The sequence below is a fragment of the Pseudophryne corroboree genome, chromosome 5, assembly GCF_028390025.1.
Source record: "Pseudophryne corroboree isolate aPseCor3 chromosome 5, aPseCor3.hap2, whole genome shotgun sequence".
NCBI lineage: Eukaryota > Metazoa > Chordata > Amphibia > Anura > Myobatrachidae > Pseudophryne > Pseudophryne corroboree.
In genome coordinates this window covers 236,074,605-236,101,044 of record NC_086448.1, presented here as the reverse complement: position 1 = coordinate 236,101,044, position 26,440 = coordinate 236,074,605, and the positions used below count along the sequence as shown (strand labels likewise).

Genomic DNA, 26,440 nt, shown 5'->3' with positions numbered 1-26,440 from the left:
AGTGTTACTGATGAGCTGCTGCCGCCTCCCCCTTACCTCAGGTCCTGGCATCTCTATGGTCGTCCTCTGCCTGCTGCCCGTTCCTCCTGGTACACACGCTGTGTCTCTCAGATGGTGTTCATCCCCTCCTCAGGTCCCAGCAGCTTTCTTTACCTTTGAATTAGGGGTACTATTTATGTGGCCATGCCCTTTCTTGTGAGACCACACCTTCAGGGCGCACTGTCCCTTTATAAAGTATGGGTGGTAGGGCACAAATTTAAAGTTTGCAGAGGTGTGCTGAAAATCCTAGCACCAGCCCTGGTTCCGCCTAATGCGAGGAGCAGGGTGGGAGGTGGGGAAAAAGAGTTCCACCACCTCTCCAGGACCACTTTAAGCACTGTCCGAGTGTGTTTGTTTTTCATGGAAACCCAACTGTTCATCTTTATTGTTTTACTCTCAGTTTATAGCTCTTGGGTTATAGCTTTCTTATTACCTTCATTCCTAAATTTTGCATGTTTCCAAAATATACAGCACTACCCTCCCTAACATAATCACATGATTGGCATGTACTAGGGTAAATGTTTGTAACGTTTTGATTGGTCACAGTTTATTCTGTTTCCACGCATTTCAAAACAGAGCATGTACAGTAATAGAAAAGCAGGAAAACATCTATGGTATTACTGTAATACTCAAATAAAACATTATGGTTTTCACAGCCACTTTAATACTAAGATCAGGATAAAGGTACTGTAAAGCCTCCTTTATAAGTAATAGTCATTCAATAAGTGGGTGGGCAGATGGAAATCAGACTGTAATCAGATGTGAAAATTCTATTAATGAGATGGTAATTATATTCTTATACAAACTCTGCACCAGTTACTTAGACAACAATCAGATGTGCTATTTATTTTAATTCAATGTTAATTATATTATTATACAAACTCAGCACCAATCTGATATGCAATTTATATTAATGGTAATTATATTTGTATGCCAATGGTGAAGTTATCATCCTTGCTTCCACATGATCACTAAATAAATAAGTATATTTGTATGTATGCATTGTATGTCTATGCACCATAATATAATAACTATTGAATACTTTACTACATAATAAGATATTAGTAGACACTCAAAGAGCTGCACACTCATGTGACCTGTACAGTTTACAATAGGTAGGAAATAGCTGTCTCTTGAAAGATATGCTGTAGCCCTCAGAGTAAAATCTGCCACCTCATTCACTGTACTGGCAGTGGCTTCCCATTAGAAGCTCCTTCTGATACTCTCAGCTGGACAGGCAGCCTCAGGGGGTAAATGCTTTCTCCATCTGGAACTGCCAGTCAGGACTACGAAGAGCAGAGAGAGTGCTTTACACGTCCCTGCTAACACTCCAGCCCAACCCAGCTTCTAGCAGATGCAGAAGATGCAGTCACTAGAAGCCGGCCAGCTTGCTAATTTGTGCGTATACATGGAAACATGATCCCGCACATGTGCACATATACAGACTCCTCACCCCCCCCCCCCCCCCCCCACCCAACATGCAGGTAAGGACTCAACTGTTTCATAACCAAAATTATGTTTGTAGAGAAACCATTACTAATTCTATACTGTATTGCCGGTCATATAATCACCAACAGCACTACCGAAAGTTTGGCTAAAATGGAGCGCAAAACAAAGATAATGATTGTGCCAGCATACTGTGAACATTGACCATAAAGGCTTCATTCAATACAAAACAAAAGTAGTAGTAATGTCCACATAAAGAGAATAAAGGCTAGAGACATTTACATAGTGGCTAAAACAATGAACTTGGTGACAGGATGGAAGCTGCAACATCTGTCATCAAAGAAGCCATTGATCAGTAAGATAAATGCATCTTGCCAACTCAGTAAAGCACAGGATGCACCTAAAATAGAATATGCTGGATTCCAGGTGTGTCCACTGCTTTATTGCCTAAGGAAGATGCATTTCTGTATAACAAATATTCTATCTATGTTGAATGGGTGATTGCAGTGCAAGTAAAATGCTGTTTTACCCAGTAAGTAGAGGCTCATAGAACAATGGCCCTCATTCCGAGTTGATCGCTCGCTAGCTGCTTTTAGCAGCCGTGCAAACGCTAAACTGCCGCCCTCTGGGAGTGTATCTTAGCTTAGCAGAAGTGCGAACAAAAGGATCGCAGCGCTGCTACAAAAAAAGATTGTGCCGTTTCTGAGTAGCTCGAGACTTACTCTTAGCTAGCGATCACTTCAGACTGTTTAGTTCCTGTTTTGACGTCACAAACACGCCCTGCGTTCGGCCAGCCACGCCTACGTTTTCCCAGCCACTCCTGCGTTTTTATCCGACACGCCTGCGTTTTTACATACACTTCCCTGAAAACGGTCAGTTACCACCCAGAAACACCCACTTGCTGTCAATCACTCTGCGGCCAGCAGTGCAGCAGTGCAACTGAAAAGCGTTGCTAGACCTTGTGTGAAACTGCATTGGCTTTTGTGAAAGTACGTCGCGATCAACTCGGAATGACCACCAATGTGAGCATTGAACTCAAATGCAAAAGTGCCTTAGCACTTCTAAATGCAGTGCCACTGCAGTGATGTGCGGTGGGGTGAGGCAGGTGAAGCAGAACCTTTCCGGTCATACAAATGTTTGTACCAGAGTTTTGATTGTACAACGTCTATGAAAAATGCAAAGAATATGTTTGAAATATCTTCTTTGCATTATTCTAATCATTATTATAGCCAAAACTCTAGAGTAAAACGTCTATGGCAGGTGAGGCAGTGCCTCACCTGCTGACCTTTTCCACACTTCTCAGGTCAAAACTCATCAAATTTCCAGAAGTTTATACTGCTGCACCTGTGTATAATGCCCACATGTACCCTTTGGCTCATATATTGCATTTAAATCTGGTTCTGGTGCTAGCCAGTGCCTCCTGAGCCCTTTAGCTCACCGCACATCCCTGAGTGCCAGGTGGTTGCTGGGAAGCCCTGCTGCCTACAGTATTCCATTAAGTGCAGAGTGTCTTTTACCAGTGCATGGGAGGTCCATATACGTTCTACACTTTTATTTTTATGTAGCATTATAGCTTATTTAAAATCCAGATATCCCCAGATACAATAGTGTCAAAGTCATATAGTCACCAAAAACTAATAGATACAATAGGAAACTTAAAATAGAAGATAAGTCTTTTTGTATCTTATTCCTCCTCCAACAAAATCTCCTCAGCCCTTGTCAATGACAATCATGTGTGCTGGATGAATGTCACACATAACTAGAGGGTTGAGGTTTGAAACAACTGATATAAACTTTTTTTTTTTTTTTTACTGTTTTGCTGAAGTGAATGTATACTAACACACTTTGGCTCTGGTGAAATGAATGTCCATATGCTTAAGCACCTCTAGTCAGTGCGCTTGTATAAGGCATGGTCAGCAGGAAGTCAGCCTATGCCTCTTCACTGCATGTGGTCACTGTGTGCATGTGTCAATCGGCACTCTGAGTCAGCCACAGCCATATTAGCTAAAACCGTGCCTACCTAGTAATGACATAATTGCGGGGAGGCCATAATAGGAGCAATCCATACAATGAGAAAACAAATGCCCCCAGCACACTGCAGTGGGCTAGCAAAAGAGACTTGCATACTACATAATAATAGCTCTCATTTGGGTCATATGTTCATGTGTTTCTAAATTGACAGCCAACTCACCTGGAGGTCCCCGAGATCCTCCAATATGGCACTACAAGGATCAGCATTCCCTCCAGCTACTGACCCATACATGTCTCTCAGAACAGTGAAACACAGAATTCAAGTTGTCAATAATTAATTTATTGTCCCGTAACAGGTGTGTGTATAAGGGAGGGGTTTGATCTAGATTAGATAAAACAAGACACAAATTCCTCCACCAGTCTGCAATGTGCCATCAACAGAGATACTGTACTAATCCTGCATAATAATAAAATGCAGATATCTCAGTTACACACATTTGAAAATATATAAGTCATCAGCTAACTCAAGGGGATGCGTATTATTTGCCAGCTGTCAGTATCGTGGCGGTCAGGATACCGACACCGGAATCCCGACAGCCGACAATGTCACCAGATGGAATCTCTGCGCAACAGGACTATTCCCACTCGTGGGTGTCCACGACACCCATAGAGTGGGAATAGATCCTGTGGCAAGTGCAGCAATCCATCGAGCCTGCAGCATGGTGAGTGCAGTGAACCCGCAAGGGGACTCTTTGCGCTCACCCCGATGCCGGCATTCTGGCAAGCGGGATGCCACTGTCAGTCCCGTCCACCGGTATATAATACTGATTCCATCTCAAGACATCTCTGCTCGGGTGCAAAGCCAAACTAGTTTCTTTTTTATGAGGTGACGCTTTCTTTGAATTACATGATGCTTTTGGCACAATTATAATGATTATCTATTATTTTAAAGACACTACAATTTCTAGTGCACTGTACAACTACATACATAGCCACAGTGTAACTTAGCTATCATAAGTACAATATAGTATAAACTGACATTTCTAGAAACAAAACACAGCAATAAAATTACAGACTGTAGATCAAGGACATTACATTATTGTAGCACAACTCACTGTGTGGGTGTGAGCAGACAGTATCAGAGTCGCTGAATTAACTTGTAGACAAAAGACAAGTAGTACTGGTGTCATGAATAGTGCTAAGGAGACAACAAGGGGAAAGCGGGCCTTTCCCATGAGAGCTTACAGTACATACAATAAGTGGAATCTTGAGCAAGAGCTGTGATTTTCAACTTATTACACCAAATAAAGCTGCTCAGCACAGAGAGACAAGCGGTAGAGTGTGAGCACTCTCTAAGCAAAAAGCCAGGTATGGGTGACCCCCACTGGTGGCTCATGTGGTGGGGTTGCAGCACAGTCCAAAGTAAAATAGGGGAGACACACCAACTGCCACCAACAGTAATCCCAAACTGACTCACTGGCAGTTGGTGTGGCTCCCCTATTTGAATTTTGGACTACACTGCCGCCCCACCTCTGGAGCGGCCCCTGGTGACCACCAATATTAGGGGGAGGGAAGTTATTTTGAAAATGTTATGTTTATATGGAGTTTCCATTTGTATAGCAGCTAAATTGTTACACCAATAACTGATACATATGATCACATCTTTCCTAAATCTTACCTATGTAAGAAATTACATATATAAATTTGTGATATACAAAGAACAACTCTATAAGTGCGAGTTTCATTATGACAATTATCCTCTATATGAAAAGCAAAAAGACAACGTGGGTGTTTACATGAAATCTTTGCTTTTGATTCATACGTGACTGCTGAATCAGGTTCAGTCGGGTTTACAGAGAATTCTAAGGAGTGAGAGCAAAGACCTTATCACTAAATAACCTTTATTGCAGGAAGCGGAGAAAGACATAATGCTCTTCCTTATTCTGAGATCACAAGACCAAGAGAAGTGATTTATCTGTATAGTGCTTCAGCAGATGTTTTAACACATAAAAATGTAAAATATGGAATTACCTATCATTGTTGTCTAATTATCACTTGTCATTACTAGTTTCTTTCCTATCTGCAGCAGTAGTACAGTGGTACCCAAACTAGGGGGGTGTGGAACTCTGGGGTGCTGTGATACAGGAGTGCGAAGAGTTGGAGCTCCCGGTGCAAATCAGATTAAGATCAATGTAATAGGCAACGCCATTGTTGGTGGCTGCCAACCATAAACTATGTGTATGGGAAGTAGTTAGCTTCCCGACGGATGGGATACCGGCAGTCAATATATTGATGCCGGGATCCGGAAGGAGGACGCAATGCTGGTGCCTACATACTGACGCCGCTTGGGATGCTGGCGTCACATTACCAACAACCAGCATCCCGATCGTACTCACAGTGGGACGCACTGGCATCCTGCCGTGGGGGAAGGCGGTTAGGTTTAGGCAGGAGAAGGGGGTTTAGGATAAGGAAGCCGGGAAAGGAAGGTTAAGTTTAGGGACTGGAGAGGGAGGGTTAGGTTTAGGTACTTAGAAGGGGAGGTTAGGGTTAGGCATCAAGCGGGGAGGGTTAGGTTTAGGCAGCGGAGAAGAAGGGGTTAGGGTTAGGCACCAAATGGGGAGGGTTAGGGTTTGGCACCACACGGAGGGTTAGGGTTAGACACCCAAAATGGAGGGTTAGGGGGATTAATGGGGGTCTGTTGGGATTCTGATGGACAGGTTGCCGCTGTCGGGATACTGACAGCTGGCATCCCATCCATCTGCAATTCATACTGAACCCATGTATATACATAGAAATGCAACTCTGCCCACCACCGCATGAAATTAAGCAAGACAGCTAAGAACAATTTACTTCATTTAATATTTTTTATTCTGGATTTCTTAACATTTTTGGCCATGGGGTTGCCTTTAAAATACTGATGATACTCTAGGGTGACGTGATTCAGGAAAGTTTGGGAACCACTGATCTACAGGAAGAAGAAAAACAGTCACATATTTAAAGTGACACTTTCCAGGAACATTAACACATCCTGGATAGTCTGGAACTCTCTAAAACCATTAAAGTGAAAGTACTTCCCTAAAAGTTATTTTTAATTTAACTAGTTTACACTTGACTGTGAGATCAATTTTCACATTAATAATAATAATAATAATAATAATAGTAGTAAAAATTACAATTAGAAAATTGTCTGCTATCTGCTGCCATATATTTGTGAAACTGCATCACACATGAATGTTTTAGTAAACTGCCCTGTTAGCAGCATCATATGCAAAAACACAATATGGAAGCAGACAATGGAAGCAAATCATTTGCATTAGTATATATTTTTCATCACTCTCTGCTTTTTCAGATCATCATTGTATTATCTACTGTAATTTGTTAGCAATCATTATAACAGACCTCAGTTAACAAAAGTTGGAGCTGTAAAAAGGCAATAAGTCAATATAATAGCCACAATCTGACTCTGCGTTTAGTTGCCAATGTTAAAGGATATTCTAAAAAAAAAAAAATTGTTTGGGGAAAAAAAAGTATTTTTGTGCAGTCAAGTAAAACATTGTTTTCTTTTATAAGTTAAAAGAGCATAAAAGAAACCTGTATAAAGATATCCTCAAAAATGTAGGTTGGTGTTAAGTAACATAAGATGCAAATAAAAACAAGGTTGTTATTGGGTTTTTTTTTTTTGGGGGGGGTATGTTTTTTAAACAGTTATAAAGCCTGTGGACAAAAAAAAAGAATTTAAGAATCAAATTGCCTAAAAAAAATCAAACAGTAGAAGATACAGTAAAAGTGTTTAATTGTGAATTAAAAGTTTGATCAAATATTCTCCTTAATGTCATTATATTAAAAGGAAACATTTTTCAACATGAATGGACATGTAACAGTCCTTAAAGTCTAATCAAGTTATGTAAACAATTCTCTCCATCATATAAAAGTATGGGGTAGTTCTGAAAGTGCTATCCTAAAAGCCAAAAATGCTCTGCTGCCTCAGTCCTATAAAAGTTCTCTATACAGAACGCCAAAGAACGGAAAGGATTGGTAGCGCTGAGCAATACAGTATATTACATAATAATAAACCTAATAGGTTAAGTATATCCGAATTGCAGAGATATTGAGTAGTATAAAATGTATCTATATTTACTTTTTTAGAAAGAGATTTAAAATTCCAAACAATAAGTCTTAGGATAAGACCTACAGGTGGTCAAAAGAAATAACATTTGAAAGGTAACAGATAGATAAATGGTATTGTCAATAGAAGGAACACAGTGTTACCAGTAAAGTGTAACACTTTCTTTTCATTTGCATATAGGAAAGTTAGACTGAATGTAACTATTCAATAGAATTAGACTAGCCTAGTGTTTCTGGCCAGCTCTATATCTGATCACACGATGGGCCTAATTTGGCATGGATCGTTATTCTGAGAAATTGCAGGTGTCTGCGAGTAAAAAGGTGCTGCCCCAACAGGAAGAAAAAATGCCAGTTTGTGAATGCATCGCAGATCGCTATCCATTGCATACGCAATTTCCGGAACATAATAGATTTTTTGCTGTCTGAGCAAATGTAAGTAGGTCTGAGACCACAACTAATCTGCGACTAAGACGGCCTGGAAGTGGTCTGCGCTGACATCAGATACCCTCCCCAAAAATGCCTGGGCACACCTGCGTTTTTTCTGACACACCCAGAAAACGGTAGGTTTCCGCCCAGAAATGCCGGCTTCATGTCAGTCAAACATCGGCTGCATTACGATTATGATCTGTACGTATTTTCTGTCGCTACTACTCCTTGCGCATGCACCATCGTTTGATAATTGCTCAATTTGCAAATTCTCTGAATAGCAATCCATGCTGAATTAGGCCCAATAAATCTAGTCACAGAAAAGTATAAGTAATAAAACTAGAAATGTACACAAAGGTACATGATATTAATATGAGCATGAATCAAGAAAAATGAAAAGTAGAAAAGAAAAAATATAGGGCAACACTCCAAATAAAAAAAAATCCCTGCTGTCATAGTTTCCAGATCACCCAACAGGTCACATGTTCCAGGTCACCCAGCAAGTGCACAGGGAGAGTTCACCAACTGTCACATTTTCCAGAGGGTTACGTTTATGTGACCGTTGGTTCACAATACTGACGTTGGGATCCCGGCATCTGAAAATCCCCATGGTCGGCATGGCGACCAACAGGGACTAGTCCCACTCGTGGGTGTCCACAACACCCATAGAGTCAGAAAATAACCTGTGACCGCCTGTCACACATACCCAATGCTTGAATCCAGAGCACAATGGTGATGGAGTGTAAATGGCAGGCAGATGTTTTACAGCATAACTCCAAAACTAAGCAACCAATTACAATGCCAATATTTTTACTATGGACCAATGGGCCCATTTATCATTCTATATTTGCGGTTATGTCCCTGAAAACACCAATTTCCAGGGGTTAGCCGCAAATATTATGTGACCCGAATGTAAGGAGGAGGGACCGCAGCAGGTATCTCTAATACCTGCTGCGATCCCTCCATTGTCGCCAGCAGCCTCCCCTCCCCCCCTCATAGGTTTCTATGGGGGATGAGATGCTGCCCAATTTACCTATATCCGGAATTCAATGCATTATTGGTATTGGTCCCTGCAGCTACCTGCAGCATTGTGGCTGATGGGCTACAGATCGCATTGCTGGCCAGGCAGAGGGTTCCCCCGGGACCCTCCCCTGAAGTGTCCGCTGTGTGTGTGCGGACCGTGCATGAGCAGCATCCCGGCTGCCGCCACAGCACATTGCAGGGATAGGCTCCTTTCGAAGCCCATGTCCCTGCCTGTACACAATAATACATTCTGGGGATAGGATTGCATGCTGCAATGCAATCCTGGGCGGTAAGATCCTGCCTAGATCACATTCAATATGCAATTCATGATAAATGGTCCCCCAAGACCTTTAATTTAGTTTATAATGTGCCCTGCTCAGACAACGGCATCATAGATATATGTCACTCTTCTGCTATTAATATATAGATGAATAGCCCCCTTAATATTGTCAGTTTTTCTAACAAAGGTTGTATATTACTGTAGAACCTACAAGATTAAACCATGAATAAGCAAGCTGTGATTCCGCAGCAAATATGGAACTTTGAGAAGGCAGGCCACGATGGGAGTTATAGTTCCACAACAGTCATTAATAGCTGGAGAGCTACTGCTTACCTAAATTGGGTTAAAGAAAGGGAATGAATAGATCAGTAGATGAATCTGACAGCAGGAATGCGAAGTAACGGTAACCCTTTGTAGTTCTAACTGTGAGCTAGGTCAAGCTGAGGGAAGTGGTTATATGGTAGCATTCTCACCCCATCTCACAGCCCTAGATTAGGAAAGGTACAGTATGTCATACCAACACATCAACCGCAGGTTACATACAGTTCAGCATCCTCCTTTTACTGTATGAACCTGTCTCCCCCTGGGGGCGTCCTGGAGAATCTCACACCTTTGCCTACTGTAGTGTCCTCCTCGGTGAAGTTGGCATTATTGGATTCGAGGAACAGATGTAGGGAGGGAGGGATACAGTAGCGACGCCCCTTGTTTATCTCCGTCAGAACAATACATGAGAAGTCACCGAGCCAAACGTAAACGTAGATCTGGGCGTAACCTTTGCGCCTCCTGTCTGTGCAAGTGAGACCCAGATATATCTGATCCACTACTGTGCCACTCTCATGAACCGAGGAGGGTGCAATAAACGGTGTAACGTGTGAGGGGATGGGACTACAGACAGTGCTAAGGCTGATGTCATTCATAGATGAGTTTCTGAGCCACTGAAGGGCGATCGCCTAGCACAGGGGGTCACCTGAAAATACCACCTGCTCTAGGAGAAAGTGCCAAGTGGGTCAGCAGTGGGAGAGGGAGGGAGGGAGGGAGGGCTGCTGCAGGTGTCCCTTTGAAAGTAATGTTGCATACATCATGTCTGATAGTGTGATCTCTCTGTGAACGTGTGTCACCACGATCACAGGGAGCTGGAGACTGGGAGGTGCACAGGGCGGTGCACTGAGGGAGAGGTGCGATCAGGCTCACACCTCTCCCCTCTCACAGACACCCAGCTAGCTTATCTATGTATACATCTACACACAGACAGACATACAGCCAGCAGCATATCTATGTGTACAGCTACACACAGACAACAGTCCTGCACAGGGGACACAACGCAGCACTCTCCCGGGGCTTAGGGGAGAGAACACCAGCCTCTCCTTGTTCTTTCCTCCGTTTGCATTGGGTCTTCCCTGTAGGCAGATCCTTCCCCCCATTACGAACCTACTGCACCTAATTACAGAGAAAGTGCAGCGCAGCCCCAGGGCACAACGCATCATCCAGAGCCGGCCCTGTAACTCCGGCTGTAGGGGGTGCAGGTCACCTTTGCTGGATGGAGACAGCAGCCAGAGAGTGAAGTTGAGCAGGAGGACAGTGGTGCTGCCCAAGGTACAGTAGTAACTGTGTGTGTGAGCAGCCAGGTACTGCAAGCAGAGATCCTGATTGAGATAGATAGATAGATAGATAGATAGATAGATAGATAGATAGATAGATAGATAGATAGATAGATAGATAGATAGATAGATAGATAGATAGATGATAGATAGATAGATAGATAGATAGATAGATAGATAGATAGATATCCACTTGCCAGGGCAGTATATACAGTTAGGGGTTGGATGGAGGTGTACTCTGTCGGTCAAACTCACCCAAATGCTGGGCAGGTGATGATGAGTCCCACCTGTGCCAGTGAGCTCAGTGTCTGCCCTGGTAGATACTGTAGGAGAGGGGTTACTAATGCAGACACACCACTACACTGTGACAGTGCTTTGTGGGAGGATGTTCTTTTATGTCCATTTACACGGTATAAGCCAGTAACAGCCTGCTGTACTTTGATACAAGAAGTGCCTTTACTGATTTATTGAAGTCGGACAGGATGGTGTGTCATGTCTGTCACTGTCCCTGTAATGATATCAGAACACACTTATTAGCAGGTGGTGGACAGATGACAAGTGATCTCTGCTCTGTTTAAGTCCTATACCTGGTAATTGTGTTTAGGAATTGTGTCTACCCATTACTGAGCGTTGTCTATGGAGAGGGATTATGTATTGCATGGCAAATTTAACTGAGACATGTCTGTAACTTCGGGAATCCGTGAGACAGGGCTTCCACATTGTTACCTATTGAAGTGAGACCACAGGGCAACACTCCAAACTTCCTATACACCTTATATATACTCTTTGTCAATGTGTTTAGTACTGCTGGGAAATATTCTTTGTTGAATTTAGAGAACGAGAAACCTAACATTGTTCTATTGGTTACAACAGGGTTAACTGAACATTGTGATTATTGCTGTACTGTACTTTATATGGATCCAATTAGAGCTAGATAACAAGAGTCCAGCATGAGCTGTCTTCTCCCGACTATTCAATAGCAGAATGTGCCTTAGATTTACGATGTACAGTACGTTGGATAATAAATCAGTGTACTGTAAATACAATAGAGTTAGATCAGTAACTGTGGAAATGAAAACACAACTAAACAAAGTCATAATTTCTAGCAGTATGTGCTTTATAGCATCATATATTAGTACGATCTCTGTAGGTTAAACTTATATACAGTGGGAGCTATTGTTCCCTGATGAAGCTGGTCTCAGCGGGGGTACACCAATGTCTTATGGCAATAGGCAGACACATTCTTCTTAAACCTGCAGATGGGTGCATTAGCTCATCAGTCCAATGTAGCAATGCAGATAATTGCTTCATGTACTAAACAGGTTCATAAAACGTTATATCTGATATCATGTAGCTGTTCCACTCGCGTTCGAACTGGGAAGCCTATGATACATATACATCATTAAGTAGTTCCATTGGATTAGTGGCTGTTACGGGGTTTCTTGTGTAACAGAGTAAAAGGGAAGGAATATGGATTTATAGGTTTTGTCTAGAAGAAAGTTTAGAATATGACAGTAAATCCTCTTCACGTATTGCTGAATCTCTCTAGGAAGACACAGGTCTGGGAAGAATCCTGTTTCATAATTACCGGATAGGGCTAATTCATGCCACAAAGTGGCAAGAAATACCACTCATAGGCACCAGTTAATAGTTCCACCTGTGGCAGTAGTCTGAGCTGCAGCATACTTGGATTTGTAGTTCCACAACAGTTTTGGAGACAGGGATCATCTAGTGTCATTATATAATTCTACATTGAAATAAATAAATACAACTTCTTCTTTATCCTAAATTAATAACTTTCCTTACTTCCTTAAGCACCATTCTATAGCTAGAAAAAGTCTGCATATGGTCATGTTACATACAATTTGCGGTCTATTTAAAGCTCAGTGGTAAATATTAGTATAAGTGTGGCGTATATCACATCAAAGTGTCGCTAATGTTCCAATTCATTGTAAAGCGAGATATGTTTAAGACCGTTGGGGGCATTACTCAATGCTACTTGTCATTTTAAATGCTTTCCTTGTACAGTGTAGTTTATATACCACCATAGACTCGACTGCAGTTTGTTTATACAAGTTGTAACATTTTATTAAGGCTAACAATTACACTCAAGGTAACCTAATGCCACCCTGGTTATACAAGTAATAAACTATAACCTCTGCTCTTTTATGCGGCAGTTTGAATTCATTCTGGCCAAATGGATAAAGAACTTAGGACTTTTTACATTTAAATATAACACAGGTTTATATGAAACATACTTGCAAAAGACTATACGTTTACATTATTTTCTTTAGTGTCTTGAAGATATTTGGCAGGCAACTGGTACATACATACTTTTCTTTTTAATCAATGCTCTTTGTTTAGGAAAAATATTGTAAATTGAGCATTATTCTAGCTGTAAAAAAAAGTTGGGTGTGAAAGACTGTTATTGCTTATAGATATGCATTCTTCCACAATCCTACGGCTTGAAAAATGTATTATACAGTATTTCTCTGTATGAAACCCCCTATTATTATAAGTGCATGGGTAGTATGATGGAATGCAGTTATTCGTGTGCTCTATCATAACATTGTATTTTTTTCATGTTTCCTTTAAAAACATTTTTAGCTACTGTATATTCACTTCTAAGTTTTGTGCTATGATGGCACTTTTAATCATATTTTGTGTAACAAATTTAACAGCATGAAGGTGACACCCTTGACTTTTTGTTATATTATTTAGGTTATTATATTAATTAGGTTATACACCAGATAATTTATGCTCTTCATTGTCGTATGTATGTATTTTAAATGTATGTACCTGTTGCTGTTTGTAAGCACATGACAATATCATTAATGATCAAGGAGTTATTCATATACTTGTCCCTAATTTCTGGTCAAGCGTGCAAAATGTAATATTTTGGACCAATTAATAACAATGGCCCAGATTATCAAGCCTTGGAGAGTGATAAATTGCACTGTGATAAAGTACCAACCAACCAGCTCCTAACTGCCATGCTACAGGCTGTGTTTGGAAAATGACAGTTAGGAGCTGATTGGTTGGTACTTTATTACTGTGAAATTTATCACTCTCCAAGGCTTGATAAATCTGGGCAAATTAGTATTCATGTTCTGGACTGGAACCATTAATAATATACAATGTCAAAGTTGAACTATACAGTTGATTTTCAAAAGCATGATTCAGTTTCTTTCCACTTGTCGCATATGAAAATAGTGCAAATATGTAATTGTCATACATGATTTTTTTTAAAGTTTTTGTGTGTTTTGTCTTAGATTATTTTTAATATTCTCATTATGCAACTTTGTAGGCTACTTATTAATGTGACATAATGTGATTTCCATTCATGTGAACTGATACAATAAATTACATTAATGACTCAATGCAGTGGCGTAAATTCATCACCGTTGCCCGGAGGCAAGATAAATATTGGTGCCCCCCTATTTCCTATATTAAGATAAATGTATGTAAGTGTGTGTGTGTGTGTGTGTGTGTGTGTGTGTGTGTGTGTGTGTGTGTGTGTGTGTGTGTGGAGTGTTCTGAAAAAAAATTATATACTGTATTTATACATTTGATTGTCTTTTATTTTAAATCACACATTTCTTAGCAGTCATACCCAGGATTAGAACCCATGACCTGTTACACTAACAGCAGACACTTTACTGATTGAGTTATTTGCTCCTGTAGTGGAAGCATGAGAATTCTAACTATATGAAGTTACATGTAATTGTCAGAGAAGTATCTTCATATAGTTAAAATTCTCATATTTCCTATACAGGAGCAAACAGCTTCATCAGTAATACCACGCTCACACTGCCTTTAAAAATCCGGCTTATTGCACGTGAACGCGCAGTAATCCGGATTTATTTGCAGTGTGAACGGGGGTCCTAGCAAGTTCCCGGGTCGTCTGACCCGGTATTTCAACCCGGGTATAAAGAAGGGTTATTCCCGGGTCAATACCGGGTCAGGCGCAAGTGTGAACGGTGTTCCCGGATCGATGCAATCTGGGACCCATTCACACTATAGGAACGGGCGGCGCTTGTAGATCATCTGATCTCCAAACGCCGCCCCCGTATGTGACCCGGTGACGTAATCGACACGGCAATATGCCGTGTCGGGCCGCCAGTCTGAACGGGGTCTCAAGCAGGTTGCACCTGGGAAGGTCTCGTGCACGAGTCCCGGGTGCAACCCGCCATTTGTCAGTGTGAACATGGTATAAGGTGTCTGCTTCCAGTGTAATAGGTTGTGGTTTCTAATCACGGGTGTGACACTTGTAAAATGTGTATATTCAGTATAATAAAGAGGGTGTGATTTGTAAGGTGCAGGGACCAGTGAGGAAGTCGGCCACTGAAAAGACAGCGACAGCTATCAATTAACTTAATTCAGTGGTGTCACAGAATGGGAGGAGAGGTGCCCCCCTTCAGAGCAGGAGCCCGGCGGCAGATGACTCCATTGCCTCCCAGAGTTCTGCCTCTGACTCAATGTGATCACATTAAGAAGCAACACACTGCCATCGTATCAGGCAATCTATCACATGCATCAGTATTCATAGATAGAAATGTGTTACATATGTTGCAATTTGTGTTTTACAGATATTTGCACAAAATCAAATTGTAAATATTGGTTGTATCAACTAGCAAGACTATCAATATTTAAATGTATCTGGACAGTAAAACATACTGTACATAAATGTATTTTTAAGTTGCCCTCATGTAGCAAAAGGGGATCCAGACTTTGGGAGCTTCACCACTATCTAAAGCCAGACCATGCTGCCTATTTGAAAGGAGCTGCTGCAATTCATAGAGTTGGTAAGCACAAATAATCACAAATGACCTTTTCTAATGTACTGAATTGGACTGTGCATATTGAGTCTTCCCGCTGTGTAACCTGCAGAAACTGCCTTCACATGGGAGTTTGTGTGTGTCAGCGCATGACTTTACGCAATAATGCATCTCTGGGGAGGAATACCTATTTGCTGCATTCAGGGTGTAGGACACAAGGAGGTGACAATGGCTAAAAGGGGGCAACTACTTTAATACAACTGAACATGGTTAACATACTAGGAGCTTTATTGCCTCACAGACCTGAGGTCATCAGTTCAAGTCCTGACCAAGGTACTGTATGAAGGTTTATATGTTCTCCCCAATGTTTAGATGGGTTTCTTCCAGGTTTCCTCCCATGGGTGGTCTTCAGTATGCCGGCGGTCGGGCTCCCGGCGACCAGCATACCGGCGTCGGGAGCCCGACAGCCGGCATACCGACACTTATTCTCCCTCGTCCACGACCCCCCTGGAGGGAGAATAAAATAGTGTGGCGCGCGTAGCACGCCACCGTGCCCATAGCGTGGCGAGTGCAGCGAGCCCGCAAGGGGCTCATTTGCACTCGCCACACTGTCGGTAAGCCGGCGGCCGGCCTCCCGGCGCCAGTATGCTGGTCGCCGGGAGGCCGGCCGCCGGCAGATCGTAGTGAACCCCCTCCTACACTCTAAAAACATACTGATAGGTTAATTGGCTTCTGACATAGGCCCTCATTCCGAGTTGTTCGCTCGCTAGCAGTTTTTAGCAGCCGTGCAAACACTAAGCAGCCGCCCTTTGGGAGTGTATCTTAGCTTAGCAGAAGTGCGAACGAAAGGATCACAGAGCGGCTACAAAATTTTTTTGAGCAGTTTTAGAGTAGCTTCCAACCTACTCAGCGCTTGCGATCACTTCAGACCATTCAGTTCCTGTTTTGACATCACAAACACGCCCTGCGTTTGCCCAGCCACGTCTGCGTTTTTCCAGGCACGCCTGTGTTTTTTCGAACACTCCCTGAAAACGGTCAGTTGACACCCAGAAACGCCCTCTTCCTGTCGATCACTCTGCGGCCAGCAGTGCGACTGAAAAGCTTCGCTAGACCTTGTGTAAAAAACCATTGGCTGTTGTGAAAGTACGTCGCGCATGCGTATTGCGCTGCATACGCATGCACAGAAGTGCCTTTTTTTGCCTAATCGCTGCGCTGCAAACAAAAACAGCTAGCGAACAACTCGGAATGACCACCAAAATGTATCTCTAATGTGTATGTGTGTCCATGTGACAGGGAATATAGGGGTCTGTTTACTAAGCGTTGGACGGCGATAAAGTGGACGGAGATAAAGTACCAGCCAAGCAACTCCTTACTGCCATGTCTCAGGTTGGGTTTGAAAAATGACAGATAGGAGCTGATTGGCTGGTACTTTATCTCCGTCCATTTAATCTCCATCCAAGGCTTAGTAAATAGACCCCATAGATTGTAAGTACCTCTGTGGCAGGGACTGAAGTAGGCTTTGTAAAATGATGCAGAATATGTGTGCACTTTATAAATAGCTGCTAATAATATAAACTAACACATCAGAGATGAGCACATTTGTGGACAGAAATTCAGCTTGGTGTAAGTTTTGTATATTGGTGAAGCCCTTAACATTGCTGGGGAACCACATGAGCTCTCTCTTCACCATGGAACAGAAAATTATGAGTTTGTAGAGGAAATTACTTAAGTAGATTTATACATTATGCTGTTAAGTATTGAAAATGTGTTCAGTATTCTGGTTCATGAACAACTGGAAAAAATGGGGCAAATCTAATGATAACGTTCGGGTTGCTGAAAATGCAGATGTTTTGGTGATTTAACTGCGAGATCCAAATTGGTAATTTTTATTAAAGGTAAAGCCTGTAACTATTTTTTTAAAGGTGGTCTGCTAGACAAACCCATGAACAAATCAAACCATGGCATTCATTTATTTTTACTCTGATGTTGATTCTTATATAATATAGCCCCTAAAAGAAAATATTTTACATTTATCTATGCGATAGATAATATTTTATGGGCCAATTTAGGAACAAACAAAAAAATCAGTGGGTCAACAGATCAGTGCTCAGCTCCCTGTCAATTCTGACTGGTAAGATGATGCTTACTGCTTCACTGGCCAGTCCAAGTCCTGGTCTTGGGCTTTCAGTAGAAGATTGTTGAAAAGGGAGTAGCTAGCTTCCCCAAAGCCACCATATGGAGAGGGTTGTGATGATTGTTGTCACCCAGGACGCAGGCCTGTGGGGGTGGCTACATCTCTGCCCTACAGCCCCTGCATCTGGCAGCAGGGTGCCTGGAAACACACTTTGTGGCCAGTAGCATTGCTGCAGTGATGACTGAAGCATTCAGAGGACACTCCAGGAACACACCCTGCAGTGTACAGAGCCACTCAGAGCATCCACACAGCTCTCTACTGTTTCCAAATGGGGGCCACACACCCTCATATGACATCATATGTTCGGAGGGTGGAGGGCAGTGAGCAGTGGTAACCTTTGATAAATAGAAGGAAAACCTGTTTTTCCAAGAGCTAAGGCTTTTTGGAGTTTTACATGTAGACCATTATAAGCAGGAGCATAGACAGAACTTTGTGGGCCCCATATCATCATTTTAAAGGCGCCCCAGGGCCAAATAAATCTTTGGCTCCTTAGGAAAAATGAATTTAAAAAAAGGATTTGCAGCAATGCAGAACAAGGGACTATGAGTCCCTTAGCCGGGTGCAAATCTGTGACGTGAGGGGGGGGGGTCGGATCAGTGTGATAGCTCCACCCCTCTGCCACTCAGGAAAAATATTCTGCTGCTGCTGCTCAGCAGAAAATGCCTCCCTAGCCCAAAAGCAGCTCAACACACAGCAGCTCAACGCACAGCAGCGTGTGCTGGGCTGGGGATACACAGGATGCTGACAGGCAAGAGGGGGCGGCGGTGGACTTAGGCCCCTACCAAGCCCTCCAGCAAGCCATGATAATTAGTGCATGCTTCCCTCTGCCCTCAGCGGCCCTGAGGGGACCCTGTCCCAGTGGTTCTAGAAAGGCACCTCGCTGCAGTAGTTGTTAATTTTATGCTCCATAATAGTGCCCTAGTTCATTTTCTGAACCATAGCAGTGCCTTAGTTAAAGTTATGCCCCATAGTAGTGCCCTAGTTTACTTTATGAACCATAGTAGTGTCCTAGTTCATGTTAAGTCACATTGTAGGGCTGCCTGTACACATTATTAAACACAGTATCCCTAATTCACATTATGACATACTGTACATTGTCCCCAGTTCATATTATGTCACGCTATAGTGCCTTTACTTCATATTGTGCCACATTACAGTTCCCTGCGACATTACAATCAGCAGGTCCAGGGTTATTACTAGATATATTGCAGGCCCCAAGACAAAAATTTGTAAAGGCCCCTATGTACAGCCCAATGGTGAAAAATGTATATAACAGATGTAACTTTGACAGGGAAGGTGGGCCCCTCTCAGCTCTAGGCCCAAGAGTAGCTGCACTCCCTGCACCTATGGTAGCTACATCTTTGACTATATGCTTATCTGGCATTTGGGCAGGGATCATGAGCTCTATATAACAAAGGTCATTAAGTCAATCACTATTGGTCGACATGCAGTAGGTGAAAAGGTTGACACATGAAATGGTTGACCTGACAAAAGGTCGACAGTAGGAAAGATCGACAGGCTGAAAAGGTCGACATGTGAAATAGTCGGCATGAGAAAAGGTGGACACAAAAAAGGTTGACACAGCAATTTGAAAAAAAATTGTGTAATTTTCACCACCAAAGCACATTGATCCCCACTTAGTGTACCGCTTCCCCTCGCACTTTGGCCAATCATAGTCCACATGAATGGTAAATTATAAATAAGTTGTTCACAATGCTAAACCCCCCCAAAAAAAATTTTTGTCGACCATATGTGTTTTGACCATTTGCACCCGTTGACCTTCTGTTCCTGTCGGCCATAAGCATTGTCAACCTTTAACATGTCTATCTATTGTCTATGTTGACCTTGGAACCATATCGACCTACTGAATGTCGACCATTAGTGCTTTACCTAATGACTGTCAACCTTTACATTGTCAGCCTGGATACCCAGGTGTTTGGTGTAGTGGAAAAGTACAGTGGTCGTGGAGCTTCATAAAAACTGATGAAATATGCATGTTCTTTATAAAATGTTCCCAATGTTATTGTCACCATTATAATGATTGTACATGTAAATAATTAACAATCATTTTCCAGAAAATCTGGTAATAACCACTTTATTGAATAAAAATGTTTGACTAAAACATTTAAAGGATTTGCACTGTCCATAAATACATATGTGATCACTATCCATTAAATTAGCACTGAGTGTGAGAGCATTTAAAAAAAAAAAGTAAATAGTAATATTAGTAATATTAATAATAGTAAATAATATTAAAGTAGCATTGTAGACAACAAACTGTATGTAAAAATATGAATACTGCACTCTCTGCAGCCTGGATTTACTTCCCCACATTCTATACCCACACTATGAGGTTTATACAGGTTGAGTATCCCTTATCCAAAATGTTTGGGACCAGAAGCAGTGGCGTAACTACTGCCCCCGCAGCCCTCGCGGTGGCTTGGGGGCGAGGGGCTGCGGGGGCGCCGCCACTGATTTAGAGCAGATTGACATGCGGACGAGCGTCCGCATGTCAATCTGCTGTCTCCTCTCCCTCCCTGCTGTAACGGGACACGGAGGGCACAGCGCGCCGCGCGCGCCTCTCCAGTGTCCATCCTGCGTCTCCGTCCATCTGGTCTAATAATGGAAGTGCCGTTCGTGAGCTCTGATTGGCTCACGAACCGGCACTTCCTTTATTAGACCAGAGAGACGGAGATGCAGGAGGGACATGAGAGAGGCGCGCGCTGTGCCCTCTTTGTCCCTCCTTCACAGCAGCGAGGGGGGGGGGGACATGTATGGCACTGAGGGGGCATGTATGGCACTGAGGGCATATATGGCACTGAGGGGGCATGTATGGCACAGAGGGCATATATGGCACAGGGGGGGCATGTATGGCACAGGGGACACTGAGGGGGCATATATGGCGCTGAGGGGGCATGTATGGCACAGGGGGCATATATGGCACTGAGGGCATATATGGCACTGAGGGGGCATGTATGGCACAGGGGGCATATATGGCACTGAGGGGGCATGTATGGCACAGGGGGCACTGAGGGGGCATATATGGCACTGAGGGGGCATGTATGGCACAGGGGCACTGAGGGGGCATATATGGCACTGAGGGGGCATGTATGGCACAGGGGGCACTGAGGGGGCATATATGGCACTGGGGGGGCACTGAGGGGGTATATATGGCACTGGGGGGGAAGTGTGGGGGCATATATGGCACTGAGGGGGCATATATGGCACTGGGGGGGGTACTGAGGGGGATATATGGCACTGCATATGTACCTGGCACATGGGGGGGGCTATATTTGGCACTGGGGGCACGTGAGCACCTGGCACTGTGGGGGAATATCTGGCACTGGGGGCATATGTGGCACTGGGGGAAGGGGGGGCTATATTTGGCATTTGGCACTGGGGGCATGTGAGTACCTGGCACCGTGGGGGAATATGTGGCACTGGGGACATATGTGGCACTGGGAGCACAGCCCTAGCAACAAGCACTACCCCCTAGCAACGAGCATGACGCCCAGTGCATGAAACTCCTGGCAACGAGCATGACACCCAGTGCATGAAACACTTGGCAACGAGCATGACACCCTGAGCATGAAAACCCCTGGCACCGTGCATGGAACCAAGAGCATGAAACCCCTGGCAACGAGCAGGTAATTTAAAAGTAATTAGAAGCCTTACTGTAGGACTTAATGTGTAATGGGCATTACGGTGTGTGGCATAATGTATCACGGACATTGCGGTGTGTGTCATAATGTGTCACAGGCATTACGGTGTGTGGCATACTATATCACGTGCATTGTGGTATGTGGTATAATGTCTCAGGGGCATTGCAGTGTGGCATAATGTATAACGGGCATTGCGGTATGTGTCACAGGTATTATGGTGTATGGTATACTATATCACGGGCATTGTGATATGTGGTATAATGTCTCAGGGTCATTGCAGTGTGTGGCATAATGTATCACGGACATTGCGGTATGTGTCATAATGTGTCGGGCATTACTGTGTGTTGTATACTATATCACGGGCATTGTGGTATGTTGTATAATGTCTCAGGGTCATTGCAGTGTGTGTCATAATGTGTCACAGGCATTGTATGTGCTATAATCTATCAGGGGCATTGCAGTGTGTAGCATAATGTATAACGGGCATTGCGATTCCTGTCGTCATGTGTCACAGGCATTACGGTGTGTGGCATAATGTGTCACAGGCATTACGGTGTGTGGCATAATGTGTCACAGACATTGTATGTGCTATAATGTATCAGGGGCATTGCAGTGTGTAGCATAATGTATAACGGGCTTTGCGATTCCTGTCGTCATGTGTCACAGGCATTACGGTGTGTGGCATAATGTGTCACAGGCATTACGGTGTGGCATAATGTGTCACAGGCATTACGATGTGTGGCATAATGTGTCGGGGGCATTATGGTGTGTGCATATTGTGTCATGTGCATTATTGTGCGTGGAATAATGTCTAAGGGCCATTGCAGTATGTGGCATAATGTATACTGGGCATTACTATAAGGAGGAAAAATGACAAATAATGTAAGGGGCATGAATCAGGATTATTTTTCTTTCCAGTGGTGGCTAACGTCTGGGCGTGCAGGTTGCAAAACTGGGGTATAAGGAAGTCTTTTCCTGCAATACCACGCCCCTTTATGCAAAGCCACGCCCATTCCAACGAAGCCACACACCCTTTTTGGCGGCGCGCGCCTTCGGCACGCGCATGTTTGTCCCTTTCATGGTGCCAATTATGGGGGATGGGGGATTGGGGGGGTGGCGCCGAAGAATTTTTTGGCTTGGGGGAGAAAAACTTCTAGTTACGCCACTGACCAGAAGTATTTTGGATATCAGATTTTTCCGTATTTTGGAATAATTGCATACCATAATGAGATATCATGGCGATAAGACCCAAGTCTAAGCACAATATGCATATATGTTTCATATACATATTATACACACACTGCCTGAAAGTAATTTTAGCCAATATTTTAATAACTTTATGCATTAAACAAAGTGTGTGTACGTTCACACAAATAATTTATGTTTCATATATACCTTATACACACAGCCTGAAGGTCATTTAATGCAATATTTTTAATAACTTTGTGTATTAAACAAAGTTTGTGTACTTGAACCATCAGAAAACAAAGGTTTCACTTTCTCACTCTCACTCAAAAAATTCCATATTTCGGAATATTCCGTATTTCGGAATATTTGGATATGGGATACTCAACCTGTATAGTAATGTAAAAAAACTTCCAATTCATTATATTAGGAAAATAAAACTAGCATGTTACAGTATATAATTTCATACTGTTATTCTGAAAGCTGCATCATAACTTATATTTTCCTAAGGTGGCCTCTTCACCCATAAGTGTAAGGAGGAGGACCAATCACAAGCCGTAGTCAAGATATTGCTGCTTGTGATTGGTCCATCCACTCACACTCAAGCGCCTTGAGTCCTATTGGAGAAAGAGCGCTATATAAATAAAATTATTATTATTATTATTATTATTATTAGTAGTAGTAGTATACCCTACATTTGTATCTATTCAATTTTGGTTAAGAAATGCAATTTAATGGTTCTGTGTTAAGGAAATTGCAGACATCCCTACACACACCCCTTAGAAAAATAGCTTCTTGCATCAGCCTTTGGAGCTCCAGCCAGGTGAAGGGGCTACAAAGAAAATATTTTCCTAAGTGGTAATGCAGCTTTTAGAGTATAATTAAGAAAGCTTCAAAATACTTAGAACACTAACGCAGTTTAGAAAATATTTTCTTATGCGGTAATGTAGCTTTAACACTTATTTGACATGTTCATTTTTAATTTAACTGGGTAATTACATTTTACTAAATGTATATAAGGTATACACAGGTGTTTATTTACTTTGTAAAGAGGAATTACTAAATCACCAAACATAATAATAATAATAATAATAATAATAATAATAGTAACACATAGTAAATGTGTATCTAGGTGTACAGTATATGAAGTTTGTAATCAGGTTTCTGAAAAGTAGAGATGTGCGCTGACCCCTGTCCTGTGTATTGGATCTGTATTAACTTCAAGTTTTGGTATTGTCAAAACTGCCCTCACGTGTTTTGGTTTTGGATCTGTAGCTTTTTAAAAAAAATTATATATATATATATATAATCAAATTTGTACTCCGGCGGCACTCACTCAGGACTTGTACAGCAAATCAATAAAGCAGAGACAACGCTCTTAACTTAGTTAACGTTTCAGATTTATATCTTTCGTCAGAACAGCATATACACAATAATCCACGTACCTTTATACCCTTCACCATCACCCGTGCACTGTATCCCAGGCTCGTCCACGCCGGCGGGGGACGGATGACGTCATCAACCTGCACCACTCTCCCAGACGCTCCTCCCCGTCGACGTCCCAGTTGCCATAGGGACCATCTATAAACAACAAGAGTGCAATATACATTATACCACGTCTCCAGTAAAAACGCTGGAATCAGCTACCAAGTTACGCATGACTAACAATCAATCATAATAAGTTTCAAGTATAAAATCATTTTGACCTATATATTATCCACTTTTAATCTATAAAACAGTTTAAGCTAAAATGCTCATTAAGCCCACCTGGGGTAACTGTATTTAAACGGTGTATCCACCTGGCTTCTCGCTGTAATAACAACCTACCTCTATCGCCACCGCGAATATTTTTAGGTTGTTGGTCAATGATTTTATATTTGAGGGTTGCCAACCCATGTCTAAACTTGGCAAAATGCCTGGCCACTGGTTGTGCCTGGCTCTGTCCCTCAATAGCTGCACGGATCGCGGACCTATGCATGGCCATTCTCTCTCGAAATTGTCGTGTGGTTTTACCCACATAAAAAAGCCCACATGGGCATCTTATATAATAAATCACATGGGTACAAGTACACGTCAGAATTTTGTCTATTTTTATGAACTTCCCCGTATGGGGATGTGAAAAACCAGGGCCCACCTCCATGTAGCTGCAAGTTGTGCAGCCCACACATCTGTAACACCCTGGTTTTTTAGTCAAAAATGTAGTTTTCTGGATAGGTCGAAAAGAAGAAATGTCATTATGTACCAAGTAATCCTTCAGGTTCCTATTCCTAGTATAACTAGGCAATAGGGACATATCCTTGAAGGTACTTGTTTCCTTATCCGATGCAATGATTGACCAGGCTTCCCTCGTATGTTTAGATATTTCACCACTAATAGTTGTAAATCTCTGAACAAAGGGGATTTTATACTGCGTCTTATCTATCTTAGCACTTGATTCTCTAAGTAGATCCCTTCTATCTAGCTTTAAAACCTTCGCTTTAGTTTTCTCCCAATTATATCCCCTTGACTGAAAATTACGGGCCATACCATCTATCTCCAATTCAGTATTAACAATATTATCTGAGATTCTGTGTGCCCTTAGGAACTGGGAATATGGTAAACTATATTTGGTTGTAGCGGGGTGAAAGCTAGACGCCTGCAATAGGGTGTTTTTATTAGAGATGAGCGGGTTCGGTTTCTCTGAATCCGAACCCGCCAGAACTTCATGTTTTTTTTCACGGGTCCGAGCGACTCGGATCTTCCCGCCTTGCTCGGTTAACCCGAGCGCGCCCGAACGTCATCATGACGCTGTCGGATTCTCGCGAGGCTCGGATTCTATCGCGAGACTCGGATTCTATATAAGGAGCCGCGCGTCGCCGCCATTTTTCACACGTGCATTGAGATTGATAGGGAGAGGACGTGGCTGGCGTCCTCTCCGTTTAGAATTAGAATAGATTAGAGAGACACTTGATTTACTAATTTTGGGGAGCATTAGGAGTACTCAGTAGTGTACAGTGCAGAGTTTTGCTGATAGTGACCAGTGACCACCACTTTTATTTATAATCCGTTCTCTGCCTGAAAAAAGCGATACACAGCACACAGTGACTCAGTCACATACCATATCTGTGTGCACTGCTCAGGCTCAGGCCAGTGTGCTGCATCATCTATTATCTATATATAATATTATATATATCTGTCTGACTGCTCAGCTCACACAGCTTATAATTGTGGGGGAGACTGGGGAGCACTACTGCAGTGCCAGTTATAGGTTAGAGCAGGAGCCAGGAGTACATAATATATTATATAGTGAGTGACCACCAGACACACAGTGCAGTTTATTTAATATATCCGTTCTCTGCCTGAAAAAAGCGATACACACAGTGACTCAGTCAGTCACATACCATATCTGTGTGCACTGCTCAGGCTCAGGCCAGTGTGCTGCATCATCTATATATATTATATATCTGTCTGACTGCTCAGCTCACACAGCTTATAATTGTGGGGGAGACTGGGGAGCACTACTGCAGTGCCAGTTATAGGTTATAGCAGGAGCCAGGAGTACATAATATTATATTAAAATTAAACAGTGCACACTTTTGCTGCAGGAGTGCCACTGCCAGTGTGACTAGTGACCAGTGACCTGACCACCAGTATATATAATATTAGTAGTATACTATCTCTTTATCAACCAGTCTATATTAGCAGCAGACACAGTACAGTGCGGTAGTTCACGG

At 42.6% G+C, this 26,440-nt stretch overlaps 1 protein-coding gene across 1 annotated transcript in view; it reads left to right on the top strand.

Annotated features, from left to right (window-relative positions):
• The first annotated feature begins 10,580 nt into the window (after positions 1 to 10,580).
• The window catches only part of SATB1 (SATB homeobox 1), a 322,502-nt gene continuing 306,642 nt past the window's right edge, over positions 10,581 to 26,440 (top strand). The window contains exon 1 of the mRNA XM_063922187.1: positions 10,581 to 10,903. The gene's annotated coding sequence lies outside the window, so the exon portion shown is untranslated. The remainder of the gene's footprint in view (positions 10,904 to 26,440) is intronic.